Here is a 17,492-nt window from a genome sequence, read left to right as displayed (position 1 = left end):
GTCTAACACCATAGATATGATTTATAGGTTTTGTTTAGTGGAAACTGATTTTTGGATCTCCAGAATCTGACCTGTATATAGGTTTTTTGGGTGATCCAAAATCAATGGCTATGAATATACCAATTTTTTCTGGCTCATACAAATTGTTTTTCGTCGAAAAAACATGATTTAAGAGTAGATTCTCACTAAATCGGAGAAGAATGAAAAATTGGGCCTATTATGTTCAGTTCTCATACTTGCAGGTGTTTTTTTCTTATCCTAAACCTGCAAATTGTTTGGTATGACTTATTTATTAAATGACAAGCTTTCAGTGGAATTCTTTTAACAAAAGAACTTGAATCTTACCACCCAGGTGGTATCCCATGTGATAAGCGGCTCGTGTATCAAGCTGAAGGCCCAGGATCGAATCCCTCTGCGACATGGGATGGCTGTTGTTCTGGTAAGGGTCCGCCTAACCCCAGCTTGCCTTTCAAAAAAAGAACTTGGATCCTTTCAGGATCAGCCATCATTTTTTTTACCTAATGTGACACATGTTTTTCTTTTTATAAAAACTAATGCTGCTTTAGCTAGGTTCAGATTAAGCAAAAAAACACATGCAACAATGACTTTTGTAATGTACAAAAATGAGTCTTGATGATTAATTAAAAAGCACAATACCAGACAAGACTCTCTCTCTCTCTCTCTCTCTCTCTCTCTCTCTCTCTCTCTCTCTCTCTATATATATATATATATATATATATATATATATATATATATATATATATATATATATAATCAAATCAAATCGAATATATCCAAAACAATTTGCTTTAGGGTTAAGATCAATTGATTCGTAACTCAAAAATCAGCTGATTTTTCACTTGAATAGGGAAAAAAGGGCTGAATCCCAATATCTCTGTGTTTTTTGGCCGGAAAAGGACTGTAACCGAGAAAAGGGTCTCTCTCTTATTCTTGGCCGGACTCAAGTCACACTCTTACACAATACTTGGACCATAGTTAGTGCAAATCCACAAAATACTAAGAACATTTGTTTGGGAGCCAATGGCATTTGCAAAATCTGGGTTTCAAATTGATAACCAAACAACTGATGATGGATTTGTAAAATCTTAAATCGGAAATTTTTGGGTGCTCCCAAGTAAGTGACCTAGAAATACCAAATCCATAACATTTGTGGATTTCCTAGTTGCCTATCTAGCTACCTCCGACTGATGGCTCCCAAACAGAGCGTAAGAAAAAAAAATGGGAGGGTAGACGTAACACTTGCATGGTGAGACAAATAAGTTAAATGTGCCTTCGGCTGTCAACAGATCGGGTTTGTGCTGGGTCAGGGTTTTAACTTGAAACCACCCAAATAGCAATCAATCAGTTTTGGGTACCCGATCCATATTATGTTGGGCCATGAAAATGAATCCCAAACCAGTCAGTGTAATTCAAAAGGTGTTTGAAATGAATACTTACGTTAAAAAGTACACATGAAATACTTGGGTCAGCAGGGTTGGGTCACATATCAAAGCAAAATTGCTTCCCAAACCAGTGCATGTTGCTCGAGTTGGGTTTGGATCAACCTGAACCATATCACAATATTGAATAGAATTTTTTTTTTGCAGATACTCGGGTTCAGGTTTGGATGAGTATACAACACAAACCTTGACAATCGACTTTAGCTAGAGAAGTCCACCAAGTTGGTTGGTAATCCTCTCTCTCTCTGTTAAGTTAGATTTGTGATCTCGAGTCTTCTTTCTTTTTTGGTTTTTGTTTCCCTACTTATCCTTATCATATTGTTATGGTTGGGATATTGTTGGCTTATTGAGATTGAGTTTGTACGTAAGGAAAACAAAATCAATGGAGGTCGACTCTTTTTTTTATTGTGGATGTAGGCTATATCAGCCGAACCACGTAAACTTTGTGTGTTCTCTTTCTCTTTTCTTCGTAACATGGTATCAAAGCCAAGTTTGTTGTTAACGGATTATTCCTTCTCGTGTTGAGCGTTAATGGTCGACGATCTAGGAGCAGCTTCGCAGACCATGGACACTTCTTCAAATCCAATGGCTACAGGTATACCTCAATCACACGACTCGTCTAACCATACTATGAAGATTACCATTGTTCCTTTAAACTGATTAAATTACCTGTCATGGTCAAAGTCTGCAATGCTATTTTTGAGTGGTAAATCAAAGTTGGGTCATATTACTGGCAAGACACCAAAACCATCTGATGATGATCCTAAACTCAATGAATGGATCTCTGTTGATCAGATGATCATGGCTTGTCTCCTGAATTCAATGGAGCCCAAAATCTCTGATGGTTTTTTGTTCCTAGACCCAGCAAAGGCTATTTAGGATGCAGCCCGAGAGTTGTATGGTGAGCAGTTCAATGTTGCTTATCGATATCAGTTAGCCATGCAAATAAAAGATCACAAAAAGGAAAATCAATCCTTCAGTGAATACATTGGGACTCTGCGGGCAATATAGGATGAGCTAGATTCTTATACTCCCATGGTCACAGATCTAGCTACTATGAATAAGTAGCGCGAACAAGGGAAATTATTTCAAATGCTTGCCGGTTTGGGCAATGACTATGAGCAATTACGTAGCCAGATATTGATGACGCTGGAATTATCCTCTTTAAATATTGCATGTTCTATTGTCATGCGTGAAGAATATCGTAGAAAGGTTATGCAGACGTCCTCCAAAGTTGACAAAAATCAATCGACTCTATTAGTTAAAACCAATCTTGATAATTCTCGTGATCAACATAAGACCAGTCATACCAATTCAGCTACTTGGTTGTTCTGTACTTATTGCAAAAATGAGAATCATACTAAAGACAAGTGCTGAAAATTAAATAAGAAAAATCAGTATCAGAATGTGAAATCTAAGGGTGCTCATATGGCTGCCAGAGGCAGTGAGATGACATTTACGATTGATCAATTAACCCAAATCCTGAGTGATTTATCAAAGAAGATTGTCGCTGCAACTGTTGTAAAAGATGATGATTCAGGTACTTCTTCCTTAGATTTTCTCTCCTTTGCCAATCCGTCAAGTTGGATAGTAGATACAGGAGCCTCTGATCATATGTCTGGTTCAAAAAATGACATCACCAATATGCAACCCACTGCACATAAATTTGTGACCATTTCCAACAGTGAAAAAATATTTGTTGAAAGAGAAGGTTTAGTCTCTTTCTTTGATTCTAAAATTGAGAGTCAAGCTTTGTTTATGTCTCAACTTGCTTCTAATCTCTTATCAGTTAGTAAGGTCACCAGAACTCACAACTGTGATGTTATTTTTTCTCCATCTAAGGTGATTTTTCAGGATCGAACAACCAGGAGAACGATTGGTGAAGGAGTGAAACGTAACGGGTTATACGTGCTCAATGCACACCCAATGGCTCTTAAAGCATCATCGACGGTTGTTGGAGAACGATGGCATGCTCGGCTAGGACATCCGTCAAGCCAAACATTATCAAAATTATTTTCTGATTTAAGTTTTGATTGTGGTCGATGTGAAGTGTGTCATTTTTCTAAGTTTGCAAGGTTACCTTTTGAATCCTCTGAAACTCAATCACTTCATGCCTTTGATTTAGTTCACTCTGATGTGTGGGGGGCAGCACTTGTGCTCTCGTATAACAGATTCAGATATTTTATGACATTTGTTGATGATTATTCTAAGGCTACTTGGGTATATCTTCTTAATTCTAAGGATGAGGTATTTTTCCAATTTCAAAAATTCTACAATATGGTTTTAACTCAATTTGCTATCCATATTAAAATCTTAAGGACGGATAATGGAAAAGAATATGTGAACTAGAAATTTTTTTATTTTCGTGATGCTCATGGGCTTAAGCATGAAACAACCTGTGTTAGTAGCTCACAACAAAATGGGGTAGTTGAACGTAAAAATCATTATCTTCTTGATGTTACTCGTGCTTTTCTGTTTCAGATGTTCCAATTGAGTTTTGGAGTGAGGCTAACTATATGGCTAACTACCTCATTAATTGGCTTCCTACTAGCACTCTAAGTTACAAGTCTCAAATAGAAGTTCTTAAAGGAACAAAGCATTCTCTCCACCATCTGCGAGTTTTTGGAAGCACAGCATATGTTTGGCAACATCTTCATAATCGCCACAAACTTGACCATCGAGCCATCAAGTGTGTTTTCTTTGGATATTCTCCCTTCCAAAAAGGATACAAGTGTTACGATCATACCAACAGGAGAATGTATATCTCTCGGGATGTTAAATTTATTAAGGATCAACCATACTTTGATAAGCATGATAATCACTCATCCTCTATGACCACTAACAATAATGTTTTACCCATTGCGTGGTTTGATTCTCCTTCTACAGATTCTGGACTCATCGAGGAGGATCAATCTCAAGGGGAGAATGGTAGAAATGGTGTTGCTTCACATCATGATGAGTTTGATTCTCAACTTCGGAAAGAAGATAATACTCAAGAAGTAAATGTTATTCGGAGAAGATCAAATTGTGAAATTCATCCTCTATGTCGGCTCTAAGATTATATGTTATTCCAGACAACTCAATATCTGATTTGGGCTTATATTGCGTACACTCATCTCTCTCTGAAATACATGGCATTTCTCTCAAGTATATCTCAAGGTAAAGAACCAGAGTCATTTGAAGAAGCAAATGACTCCTCTGAATGGAGAAAGACCATGGAAGAAGAGCTTCAAGCTCTTGAAACGAATAAAACATGAACCTTAGTGACATTACCACTGGAGAAAAAATTTGTAAGCTGCAAATGGGTGTATAAGTTGAAATATAATAGTGATGGATCATTGGAGTGTTATAAAGCTAGATTGGTCGCAAGGGGGTTCTCTCAAACTCAAGGGATAGATTACACAAAAATGTTTGCTCCTGAGGCTAAGATGAATACTCTACAAATTCTCTTATCTATGGCTAGTAATTTCAATTAGGACATGTTTCAATTAGATGTGAAAAATGCTTTCTTGCAGAGTGACCTTATAGAAGAAGTATACATGCAACTCCCACAGGGTCTGGACAATAAAAGAGATTCAACATTGGTATGCAAACTCAAAAAGGTGATTTATGGATCGAAGTAGTCACCACGTGCATGGTATAAAAAACTAAGTACAGCTCTTCTGAGATTTGGTTTTTGTAGAAGTCTATCTGATAATTTGTTGCTCTCACGGAAAGAAGACGGCATGATTGTTCTTATATTGGTCTATATAGATGATATTATTGTTACTGGCAATGATCCACAAAAAATATTGGAACTCAAGAAATATCTTAAAACAATGTTTGACATTAAAGATTTGGGTATTCTTTGATATTTTTTAGGAATCGAAGTTGGGCACTCAGGAAAAGGTATATATCTTTCACAAAGAAAATGTGCTCTTGACTTACTTTGTGAAACAGGAAAACTTGGAGCCAAGCCAGTCAATTTACCGATAGAGATAAATCACTTGGACAAAGTTACAGACGAATTGATAGAAGATCCTAAGCAATATCAACGGCTTGTTGGAAAGTTAATTTATCTAACAGTCACTCATCCAGATCTTACTTATGTTGTTAGTGAAGTTTGCAAGCATATGCAGGCACCACGATTGTCACATCTAAATGCGGTAAATCACATACTTAAATATATAAAACAATCTTCTGGTCAGGGAATTTGTATGAGAAGGAATAATCATTGTGATATTAAAGCTTTTGTCGATGCTGACTAGGCAGGGGATAGTACTGATCGAAGATCTACAATAGGTTTATGTGTGACTATGGGTGGTAACTTGGTTTCTTGGCGAAGCAAGAAATAGAAGGTTGTATCTCGGTCCAGTGCAAAAGCCGAGTACCGAGCTATGGCTGCCGTTACCTCTGAGATTATATGGGCTAAAGTTGTTCTCAAGGATATGGGATTTGAACCAAAACAACCCATACAACTTCATTGTAATAATCAGGTTGCAATACATATATCAGCTAATTCTGTTTTTCATGAACGAACAAAATATATCGAAATTGATTGTCATTATGTTCATGAAAAGGTGCAAAGTGGTGAAATAGTAACAGTATATACCAAAAGTGAAGAGCAAGCTGCAGATATTTTTATAAAGGTCATCTCGGGGTCACGTCTCAAGTATATCTTAAACAAGCTAGGAGCTTTGGACATATATCGCCCCCAGCTTGAGGGGGAGTGTTGAGTTAGATTCATGATCTGGAGTCTTCTTTGTTTTTTGGTTTTTGTTTCCTTACTTGTCCTTATCATATTGTTACGGTTGGGATATTGTTGCCTTGTTGTGATTGAGTCTGTACCACCGTAATCATCTTTCTCTTCCTCTATATGCATTATTCAAGAGGAATAAAGCGGATGTAAGGAAAATAAAATCAATGGAGGTTGACTCCTTTTTTATCGTGGATGTAGGCTATATCAGTCGAATCATGTAAACTTTGTGTGTTCTCTTTCTCTTTTCTTCGTAAGACACTCTCTCTCTCTCAATTGGTTGGCTTTAGATTAAGCAAATACTTTTGACAATACGATTACACAATCAGGTCATATTGTTTATAACCGATCCTTAATTATATTTGATGTCCACCGTACATCACACTTAATGAAGATGAGTGTGGTACTTCAGACACCCAATTTTTGAAAGCAAAATATGGATGGATTGAAAAGTAGTTCGGATTTAAATATGGATTTGAATTTAAGACACAATAAAATGTAGGGTCAGCTCTTCAAGCAGCTTGTCTTTCCTCATTCAATGAGCAAAGATCTACTGTATTAGAAAATATAAGAGACATATACTCAATTGATTGGGGAATTCTCTTAGAGGCACACATATAAGTGTTTTCTTTATAGCAACAGTTGTCCTTGGGTGCAATACAACTTTGAGTAGCTTTATACAGGAAAGGTGTAGGATGAAACACAAGAGAATGGAAGGATTATTAAGGATGATTATCTAAGAAAAGAATCATAGTATATATAAGTGTAGGTTTAATGAAGTATAAATATCAAATGACCACAAATAAACGTTCAACCACCACGAATAAATGTGTAACGGTTATATCCAATGGCTAGTAGCTAACAATTCAAAAATGGCTTAAGTCTCTAACGGTCAAATACGACTAGCTAATTTAAGTATCCAACGGTTAATAATCAATTCCTCTAACAACTAATTTAGGAGGGTATACAAAGTCAAAGTCGAAACAGGCACCACCATGAGCTTAGCATAACTAGAAGGGTTTGTCAAAGTCAAGTCAAGAGTTTCAACTAGATGAATGTATAATTTTGAGACACAAATCCAACAAACCACTCCAAGAACTTTGAAATCTTTAATGTCCAGGATTTAGCTTGCAAGTGACTCATACCTCGTCTACAAATGCTGAAAAGAATGTGAGATTGATGTATGGGGGGTATAATCTATGCTCAAAAAACAGAAAAAAAAAACAAGTATATGAAAATTAGAGACAAATACACTCTAAATAAATTAAATAAGTTAAAAATAAAAATAATATATATATATATATATATATATATATATATATATATATATATATATATATATATATATATATATATATATATATATATATATATATATATATATATATATATATTATTGACTAGGATTCAAATGTAGCTAGGTCCAACCGGAACCCTTCTGGCTTAAACCCCTCTTTTGTTATATAACAAGGATAAACCATTGTTATGGTTTAGTCATCATAATAATAAGTTGGTTATCAGTTAGGGTGGCACATATTTGACAGGAATCGCCAGACTCAAGTCTTGCTGCAGACGGTAGTCATCCAAGCTTGTTGCTCTTGGTCTTCAAAGCGAAGAAGCTTGGCGTCTTAATTAGGAGGCTACGGAGGATCCCATAGCTAATATTACAGATAACAAGAAGCAAAAATGCCATTGCTTTAATGCATGAAAGTAACAATTAGCAATTTCCAATTGATTAATCATCTGTTATTCCAACAAGAAAATGACACTTTTTTAATCGAAAGAAAAATATCATTCAAGACGCGTGAAGAACTTGATATTTAATCCCTCCAGCAGTGAAAGACGGATTAACTGAGAAATCATTGGTTTCATATCACACAACTGCCCCGACCACAGCCAACAAAAGCTGCACTCATCTAGTAGCTAGGTGCGAGCCGGCTAGCTAGTGAAGGTCAAGTTGACGGGATGCATGCATAGTGACAAATATCGCGAGATTTATGAAAAATCTCGGGATAATATCACGAGAAATCGCCTGAAAGTTTAAAATGGCAATTTCTCGCGAGATTTTCATCAAAATATTGCAAGATTTATGAAAAAAACATAAATACCGCAATTTAAATGCGATATTTACGTTTTAAACCGCTATTTATTGCGATTTAAATGCGATATTAATAAATTGTATTAATATTTTCTTATAAAAATTCATTTTTATATTTTTAAATTTATTTTTTATTGCTGAGATTTTGCCAAAAAAATTGCGAGATTTATGAATTTTTTTTTCAATTTCTCGCAAGTTTTTTAAAAGACGAGAAATTGCCGATAAAAACTTTTGTCACTATGACGGGATGTCATGAGTTTGAAACCCATGCATGAAGAGGTTTTCTCGTAGGCCTAAGGTAGTGAATCTGCAAGTCCTTTAAATGCTCCTTAATAAGTAGAAGTACAGAAGTGCACTGAAATTTCAACTTCCCAGCTTGAGGAAACAGTGGAGAAGATCAGGGCATGGAAAGGTCAGTTTATGATTGCAAGAGTTCTTGTATATCGATCTTGCAGCTTTTGACATGCCTTTTTCTCAGTGTTGTGAGAGGCGTATGCCTCAGTACCTGAAGCGTACGCCTCAGAGGCGAGGCGCACGCTCAAGGTACTGAGGCGTTGCTGTGATGCGCCCCTCATCAACCTCCGACCAGTTGTGACCACCAACCACCGGAGTTGCTGTGCTGCAGCTGCTGCTCAGTCTTCTCTGACCACCGGACGACCGGCATATCCCTCGCTTCCGTACCAGCTGGGCGCGTGGTCCTTCTCTTACTGCCTCCCCTCCCACCGCTTCACTTCCATACCAGTTGTGAGAGGCGTACGCCTCAGAGGCGAAGCGCAGGCTCAACGCCTCGCTTCGCCTCATCGCATTTAACAACCTTGCTTTTTCTCTTATTAATAGGAATCCTAGCCCAAGTGAGGAAAACCCTGTGTGAGGCCTGACGACCACCCTGCCTTAGGTATCCCACCTCTGAAAGCCACCGAGATAGACGTGTACCAGCCGGGTTTGATCATGTCAACGCCCTCACAACCACCCAGCTGGCCACACTGCGACCCCGCTCTGAAATTGAATGGAGTGCCTTTTTCATCTTTTGACAGTGAGAAGTTGCCATGATTTAGAGATATGAGAGCACTTGTGAAAAGGAAACGGGATCACCAGTACCCAGTTATACCAAGTATTGTTTCTAATTGAAGGACCACCAAAAACCTTTTGCAAGCTCAATGCAGCTGAGTTGCATGACCTGGTAACATGTGCAGATCATGCTTAGAAATGAAAGATTTTGCCTTGTAACCACTTTGAATCTACATATAATAAAAGAATCAAAGAAAGTTGTGGAGCATGAAAAGTTAAACGTATATGGAGTATATTTGCTACAATAAAACACAAAATGAAATAAAAAAAACAACTAAATCATGAAACCAAGCCTTAATTTGGTGCCTATTTGAGGCCATAAATAACTGTGTAACTGGAACATTAAAAAAATTTAAAAATCTGGTTGGGTTAAATGTTGTACTTTGTGTTGTACAGCCTTCTTTATCAAGATGTCTAACAAAAAATGCATTCTTGGTATCAAGTTGTTGAAAAATCCATTTCTTAGAAATAAATAGAGTGAGTACCAGGGAATAATAGTGGGTCGGATAATATCAATGCCTTCCTATTCAATAAAATCTTAAGTCATGACTAATCCCGCCTTTATACTGTTTTAAATATATTTATTGAAATTTAAGATTAAAGATCCATTCAAAATCAACTAGGTGAAGCTTGAGAAGACCAAATTAAAGCTCAAGAGCAATTTTCAAGCAATGCATTGAGCTTACCGTTCATGGCTGCTCGCCAAATACTATCTTTAACTGTGTAAAGATAAGTGCAAGATTTAATTAAAGATTAATCTAATATTAAACTAGTTGTATTTAACATTATATGAATTCAGCCTTACTAAAATGACTAAAATACCTTTAAAATAATGGTATTTTTTAAAATACATGGTTACTTTTTGAGATAGCTTCCTAAAGTTACTTTTTTGATAAAAGCATTTGACTTTTCAATTCTCTTTAAGTTCAAAAGACCTATAACACCAAAAAATATAGATTTTAAAAAAATATTATCTTAGTTATTTTAATAAGGTTGAATCCATTTAATGTTAAACACAACGAATTTAATGTTAGATTAACCTTTTAATTAAATTAGCGAACTTTGTGCAAAATTTTCTCTCGTGAGTAGAGTTACCACTTCTTGATCACTTATACTACCCCTTTCATAACTGCATTTCCAATGAAAGTAAAATATTACTACCGAAAGAACATTGTACATCCGGAATAGACCTAGGAATAGGTGATACTAGGCTAACCTTGGCATGTTCTCTCACTCCTTGGTCCATCACAAGTGAAAAGAAACCAAGATTTGCTTGAAAAGTATCAAACAAGAACTGTGAGCAAGCAAATAGAACACTTTTTCGTAGTATCAATACAGCCACATGGATTATAAATGCATGAATGTGATGTATCATACATTAGTCTGAGGTTGTCACCTACTGCTACTAAGTCATCTCTACAATTTCAAAAGACCTATAATGTCCAAAAAATAACCACGCATTTTAAAAAATATTATTCTTTAAAAGAATATGGATGGGCTATGGGCATAATAGGTAAGATCTATCCTAACCAAGTTGAGTTTCTGAGTGCTTTTGTTGGTCAAAATAGAGGATGCCTTTTTGCGCATTAGGGGTGGCATTCACTCTTCCTGCTTAACACTAACCTAATCAAAGTACATCATCTTTTTTCCAATTCTTGTGTTGTGCAGATCACTCTTTGCCCTACTTCCTCATTGGGGGAAGTCTGAATCCCCCAACGATTGCATCCTACCTGCCTAATAGTAAGATCTAGAAAATTTGCCACTTTCTTTGTCTCTCCAAGGAGATACTCCACTCTTCCATGGGATTAACAAGATAATCTAATGCCCAAACATACCATGGTATCCCTTTCAAGTATGGAGTTCACCGCTATGAGTGAGTGGGCTTCGACCCACACCGATATTAGGCTCCACGATCTTCCATGCATGTAACCCCAAAACTAAAACCCCTGCTATGGAGCTACCAACACATATTGTGTTTCAACTGCTCTTGCGTAGGCGAAGAGAGTCTCACCCAAATTGTTTCTTGTGACCCCTCAAAAGGCAGAACATTGATCCATCTGAATGACACTTTATCCAATCGTTGCCAGGCAAAATCCAACAGCAAACTTCCTACCTCACTTGCCATGGGGTAAGTGGTATCTTCCACTTTTTTAGTATCTCATTGTTTTCAGCCATCTCAAGTTCATTTTTAGGGACCGCATACGAGTTTGCACATATGCAATCACACTCTTGAGAATACCAGTTTTGTGCGACTCTAAAAAATATCACAGTTATGTTCCGCCCATATTTGCCATAGCCAAGCATAAGTGGCTATTCATATTTTATTTCTATGTTGAATCTTCTTTCTGCCCATTCGTACTCCTTCCCCTGCTTATATTGTGGATCCTGAGAACAGCTTTCCATAGCCAAGCGGTGTAGCTTGAAAAACAAACAGGTGATTATGGTCCTCCATGTCCCAGTAACAAAGCACATCTTGCTTGGGGTGATTTGAAAACCTCTTCGCCACAACTTGTCTTGTGTTAGCAGTCTTTCATTTCTGGCAAGCCAGCCTGCTATAGGGTAGGGATATTGCTTTTATGCTAGATGAACCTGTACCACTTATATATTGAATTTTTGTTTCATATTTGATGCCAAGCAGACTTGAGAGAAAACTTTCCATTGGCGATGAGTCTCTATAATGCCCCCAAAATCCCGGACTTTTAACTTTTTAGAAAAATTTTGAAAGCTTTGTAATCATTCATTTCTCAAAGTTTAAAATAGCAGTTCAACGAAAAATGGTGTTTGAAATGAAAAGTCAATGGACCTTTGGTGCATTACAGGCAAACCTTCCTTTAAACAACGGATTTGTAACTCCATACATCCATTGAAACCAAATAGATTCAAAATGAAGTTTTAAAGTTTATACAAAAAAGGAAAATTTCAAAGAAATCATTATACCAAAAGTGTCCTCATAAGCGAAACGTCAGGGAAAGAGTCTTCTCTTGATATCATCATATTATCATGTCATCGCTTGTCATTCTGACCTAATCATCACTTGTACTCATGAAACGGGTTAGATTGATAAAAATCTGGTAGGTGCATAGATATAACAATTCAGAACAAGACTAGCATATACATTATTTCTTTCGTCATGTGCAGTTCAAAATAAGTAAAATGAGCATGATAAACTTGTTTCGATATTAACTGTCCTGAGGGTTTGCACAAGAGAAACGTAGAAACAACTGAGACTGCTCAGAGAATTGTTATGCTATGTATTTTGATACCCTAAACAACTAGCTGAGTCTTCTCCTAAGGGGACGGACAATGACCAAGAGAGAATTCCTCAGAGACCAGTTGTTCAAGAGGATGCATCCATACTTCGGTAGAAGTGATTGGGACCTATCACCTAGGATAATTTTTGGTAGTTTAGTCCCCTAACTTCGATGACTGGAGACAGTGAGTCATTTACTCGAGGTGTGTAGTTATTAACAACCTGTCTATCAGAGTTTTTGTACCATCGCATCCTCTCTTTTGACAGACCATAACGATGAATGGGTATGTCAAGTTCTATTTTAACTGACGACTCATTCTACATGCTCTGGTCTTTCAAACCAACTCAAGTATCTTGCATGTGAAGGCGATGATCACCATTTATGTAATTTTGTCTTCATCATTGTGTATTTTCATGCTATAAGGTTACCATAAACCTCTCATCCAATCATCGTAGTACTAATATGTTGTGCATATCTGATAGTACTATTACGATGAGAGGGTATAGATTTCTCAGGAAAAAAAAACCCAATATTATTTAGAAATCTCTAAGTCTCGTGTTTTAGGTCAGGAGTATCCGAGTCATTTTTTGATATCAAAACAAAAGACCGTACGTACCTCTTAGAGCTACGCAGGGTTGAGGGAAAGACTTAGTTGCGAATAAGCAACCACCAAATGTTTGTTTTCACTTTTTGAAACAACAAATATTATAAACATTGGAATCCCTTATAAAATTCTCTTTTTCTTTAAAGAGTTGGCAAGAATGTGCAAATCTGCATCTTTAAAAGCAAGTGTAATGCAAGGTAGGCAATAGTACACAAAATTATGTACCTTACAAAGTCACATATATGTATATATGATACATATATATCAAAGTATAAGCCTGTGCACATCTTAGCGCGGCGGCAATGTAATGACATAAAGACTCAATGTGGGAAACCACATATCGAGCTAAATAAATTATGTAAGCTATGCATGATGTACGAAACCGTACATCGGCTAAATAAATTGCATAAGTAGTAGCCTATGCATGTAATAGCACAGCGGCAAAGTAAATGACATAAAGCCAGACTTGATGTGTGAAACCACACATCGAACTAAATAAACTGCATAAGTGATGCACAATGTACGAAACTATACATCAGCTAAATAAATTGCGTAAGTAGTATCCTGTGCACATAACAGTGCGGCGGCAAAGTAAATGACATAAATTTTAAATGGACAAAAATACGTAAAATTGCATCCTTGAGTTAAAAGCATATATATGTATATAATTAATATATATGTATGTATATACATATACATTTAAGTTAGAAGTATTTTGTCATTGTCCTCGTATGCAATTTTTCCCTTACCTCAGAGATTGTCAGCTTCGTTGATAATTTCAAACATAGGTTATCAAGGGCTCATGCCTCGGTGTGCGTGTTGCGTCCATTGCGCTGATGGGGTGCACTAAAAGTATTTATCGTACTGCGAAATAAAAATGAAGGAACTCTTTTTAAGCTATACAAAATAAGCCATGCTTGTGTCGCAAGGGCCGAACCCGACCCTGATTTGAGTCAACTGGGCTGAGTCGAGTCTAGAATCGGGGTGAGCCAAGCTGAGGCCCAATGTTAGCTGGACTCGGCTCGACTGAGTCGGTCTGGCAGGAGGCAGGGACCGATTTGGGCTCGATAAAGATCGAGCCCACCTTGGTCGGGCCTTCCCACCCTAGCTGGGTTGTTGCTGCAGAAAATGGCCAACCCATGGGCTAGCCATAGCCAAACCAGGCTCGGGTCCGTGCAATGGGAGTCGAGGGGGTGTGCTTGGTGGTCAGGCTGAGCCTGGTTGAGCCCCTTTTCAGGATGGGACCGAGCCCAAGCTCGATCCCTAAATGGGAAGAATCAGATTGGGCTCAATTCAAGTCGAGCCCAGCTCGGTACCTCTTTGATAGAGAATGAAAAAGGGGTAGGTAGGAAGGTCAACACCCTCTTACCAGCGTTAACACAAAGTGGGTGAGAGAGCAGGGAAGGGAAGCGTCCCTCCACTATCGTAATAGGAGAAGGGAGCAGGACGACGCTGCCCTTTTGCATCGGTTCAAAAGAGGGAGAGGACAGGAGGGCTCTACACTCTTGCGCCTGTCGATAGAGAGAAAGGGCAGGAGGGTCGGCGCCCTCCTGCCGGCATCACTCAGAGAGAAGAGAGAAGAGAGAGATGGGGAGGCAGAGGGGTCGGCGCCAATCAGAGAGGAGGGTAGGGGAAACCACCATAGGTAGTTTTTGGCAACTCCATAGAGGACTAAGAGAGAGAACTAGGAAGAGGGGAGCTTCATAACTAGGAGTTCAGGTGTTGTCGGCGTCAAGTAGGACCTTCGGTGAAGGTGGCTCCAACGATAAGTTCGGGAGAGAGCACAGGGGGGAGCAAGGGCGTGTCGGGGGCGCAGGGGGAGAGAGTCGGGGTCGGGGGTCCGAAGTGTCGAGGGGGAGAGAGGCAGAAGAGAAAGAGAAAGAGAGAGCGAGAGTACAGGGGTAGGGGGCTCCAGCGAGTCGAGGAGAGAGGGAGAGAGACAAAGTGCAGGGAGGGGGTTTCATTTTTTGTAAAGAGAGACCCCTCTTGCATGGGTTTAAATAGGATACAGGGGCGGTTGGATCCGATCGGATCCAACCTGGATCCTTTTTTTTTAAATTTATGAGTGTTACAACATACCACATTTAAAATAATTTCATCCTCGAAATATTCTTCAAAGGTTATATGTAGAGATCGTATTCTAAGTTAATTAGGGTTAACGAGGATGCACAACACGTGTGTGTATCCAAACATATAAGCTTTTAAAATGATCAAGACAACTCGTAATGAGTTTTAAAAAAAATGAGCTAATTATTCTATTGAACAAAATTTATAAGTGATTTCATTGGTGAACTTTTGCCTGGAAAAAATTGTACTGAAACACATACGACCATTAGAGTTTCTATTTGTTATCCTCTACTTGTTCGGTCATGGTGGCATAAACGCGACCAACCACTTCCCTTTATGGTTGTTGTTGAGGTTGTTGTTGTTGTTGCTGCTGCTGACCTTTAACTACGGTTCGTCTTTGTTAATCTGCTACTTTTTTGCGATAATTTTGGGTGTAATGCCCCATCTTCCTACAATATAAACAGCCTTCAGTGTCTCGAGGATACGGTTGTCTAGGATGAATATAATTGCACTTTGAACATATATGTTATGGCGGTTGTTGTGGCTCGTTTACTCTATCTTGATTTTGCTTCTTGAGTGGGGGTCTCTGCATTTTACCGTCAGTATGTTATCGTTTGTTGTCTTCATCATTTTTATCAAACTTTATGTCTTATCTACCCTTAATTTGCTCTCAATTATCGTTTAAAAGGGTGGTTGTTGCAACTATCGTCAAGAAAGTTGGCATACTGGACAAGACTCTGTGTCGAAGCCCTTCCTTCAGCCCTCATATAAATTTTTTGCCCCGCTCACGATTGTCTGTGAACAGGCTGAGACAATATCTTTCCAAGTTCTGAAACATGGTGGTGTAATCCACCAGACTTGAGCTGCCCTGGCATAACTCAAGGAATTCAACCTTCTTCTTGTCCCGTGCATGAGGGAGAAAATAGTTTGTTAGGAAAGCACCCTTAAAAGCTTCCCATGGAATAACCGTGGCTCCCGAGAATTGGATGCCCCTGGTTGTATCTCACCATTTTCGGGCAATATCCTTAAGCCGATAAGTATCAAAAATTGTCTTCCTTTCCTCAAGTACTGACAGTACACGAAAAGTTCACTTTGTCTCCTCGACTCAATTCTCAGACAGTTCGAGATCGGCCTTACTAATGAAGGACGGGGGATCAAGGTTCAAAAATCTTTCATAAGTGATGGAATTATGGTGGTTCATGTCTGGAGATGAAACTTATTCTCTTTGGGTATGAATATGACTCTAGATTGCATTAGCTAGGGTACTGAGAGAATCTATGACGAATCCCCGTTGCTCAGACCATTCGTCAGTCGAATCGCCATTTGTATTGTGCATCATCCTTTATATATAATGAAGAGTATCCCATGCGAAAGACTTGGATTTCGTATTTCATATACATCCATGTCTTTCTTTTTCGCTAAGACCGAATTCTCACATGTTTGTTTCGTTATTACAACCTTTTTTTCTTTATGTCAAAGACCAGAAGCTACGCGCAAATTCTCATTGAATCTCGGTGGTTCTTAACAGCGATGGCTATTCATTCAAGTCTTCCAGTAGCACCACCTGATCTTCAACAAGGTGGAAATTCTCAGATTCCCTATGTACTCATTCCTGCGGCTCCGATGAGTATAATTGTTTATATCACAACAGCTATAAATAGTTCCTTGTTCCCATCAACAAAACATCCCATTTTTCTTCGCTCTTCCAGAACTGATATAGAAATAGGTGTTTTTTCTACGTGATTTACCTTAGTTACTGGGGGGGGGGCTCTGGGGAAGACCTATGTGAGTTACCTTTCAGGTGTGGGATGCTCGTTTAACTTCAGTATTCATCTCGTTCCTTATTTACATGGGTGCACAACATTTTCACTATACAGGGGTTGACTGATTCTGATCAAATCCTAAGACCAAGGTCGATGAGTTTTGAGTTAGAGCTCTAGTCCGGTTTTCACAGTGATTGTGGATTGTAACATCTATGATTTTTATTTAGTTTAACTTTTAAATTCAGGTTAAAATCAGTATTAAATTGAGGCAAAATTTGAGAGTCTAGTTGATCAGGTTGTGTTTTAAACTCAAACCAGGTTCCAAGAGAGGCACAAGGGGTCACGCCCAACCCAGTGGGGTGTTAGGTGTTGTTAGGGTGGCCCACAGGCGTTCAGGTTTATATGGATCCTGGATGAGTAAGGTTCAAATTTAAACTTGAGTTTTG

This window comes from Nuphar pumila, chromosome 11 (genome assembly GCF_984573655.1).
Source record: "Nuphar pumila chromosome 11, dmNupPumi1.hap1.1, whole genome shotgun sequence".
Lineage (NCBI taxonomy): Eukaryota > Viridiplantae > Streptophyta > Magnoliopsida > Nymphaeales > Nymphaeaceae > Nuphar > Nuphar pumila.
This window is presented reverse-complemented; position numbering follows the sequence as displayed.